The following is a 1,534-nucleotide window of genomic DNA, read 5'->3' on the forward strand; positions in this document are numbered from 1 at the left end:
CTAGCCCCTAGTCCTGAAGATTATAGGGCAGCTGACACCCCAAGCACTAAGAAGAAATCAGTTCAACCTGACAGATGGTAACACTCATGGATCCATAGAAAGTCAGGGAGCGAAGACAGAGGCTGGCAAGTGGGTTTCACCTTACAATCAGGCAAGGTAGCATTACTACTACTACTTATCATTTCTATAGCGCTACAAGGCATACACAGCGCTGTACACCATACACAAAAAAAGACAGTCCCTGCTCAAAGAGCTTACATTCTAGATAAGTCAGGCAGACAGACAGAACAATTAAGGGTAAGGGAATAAAGAGGTGAGGATAAAAGGACAGGGCAAGTGAGCAGTGGTTAGGAGTCAAAAGCAGTGGTAAAAAGGTGGGCTTTAAGTTGGGCTTGAAAACGGCCAAAGAGGGGGCTAGACATACAGGCTCAAGTCTATTCCAGGCGTGAGGTGCAGCAAGATAAAAGGAACAGAGTCTGGAATTAGCAGTAGAGGAGAAGGGGACAGATAAGAGATATTTATCAACAGAACGGAGTACCCGATGGGAGGGCGTAGGGAGAGACAAGAGTGGAGAGGTACTGGGGAGCGGCAGAGTGAATGCACTTATTGGTCAATAAGAGAAGTTTGAATTGAATGCGGAAATGGATAGGGAGCCAGTGAAGTGACTTAAGGAGAGGGCTAATGTGAGCATAGCGACTTTGGCGGAAAATGAGTCGCGCAGCAGAGTTTTGGACTGATTGAAGAGGAGAGAGATGGCTAACAGGGAGGCCGGTTACAATAATCAAGACGAGAAGTGATAAGAGTGTGGATAAGGGTTCTGGTAGAGTGCTCAGAGATGAAGGGACAGATTTTGCTGATGTTATAGAGAAAGAAACGACAGGTTTAGGCAATCTGCTGAATGTGAGCAGAGAAGGAGAGGGAGGAGTCAAAGATGACCCCAAGGTTACGAGCATTAGAGAACTCAGGCTGGTCAGCATATAGTAGCTCTGCCCAGGCAGGTGAGCATGCAGGTGGGGGGCCTTCATCATTGATAGCAGGTCTCACATGAACTGTCCCAGATAACAGCCAGCTAGCTAATAGCTTATGAAAGGGGGTCTTATACCCTTTCCTCTGGTTTGGCGCCATGCTGACCAGAATAACAAAGTCTGATGTTTTCCAGTATTGTGTCTTTGGGGGCCCACGATCCCAGCTCTTACCATCATAGATGTTTTCTTCTTGTCCATGAAGGTCCCCAGCACAGTAAACAAAAGTTGTTGTGAACAGTTGTTTTGCCTCGGTTAGCCTTGATATGTCAGCAGCCTATTACAGGAACAAGCCTCTGCATGGAAACTGACATGGCCTAAGTCTATGAAAAGTCAGGTTTATAATATAGAATAGTGTTTCACTGTAGTGCATGCTTTGTCCCTACATTTCCATCTATTTCTCTCACCCTGGATCTCCTATTCCACTTCCTCTTATTCCCCAATCTCTCACTAACTCTCTCCTCTTTCTTATCCCCTGCCCCCCCACTATCCATCCTCTGCCCTATTTCTCC

This window comes from Microcaecilia unicolor, chromosome 3, assembly GCF_901765095.1.
Source record: "Microcaecilia unicolor chromosome 3, aMicUni1.1, whole genome shotgun sequence".
Classification (NCBI taxonomy): Eukaryota; Metazoa; Chordata; class Amphibia; order Gymnophiona; family Siphonopidae; genus Microcaecilia; species Microcaecilia unicolor.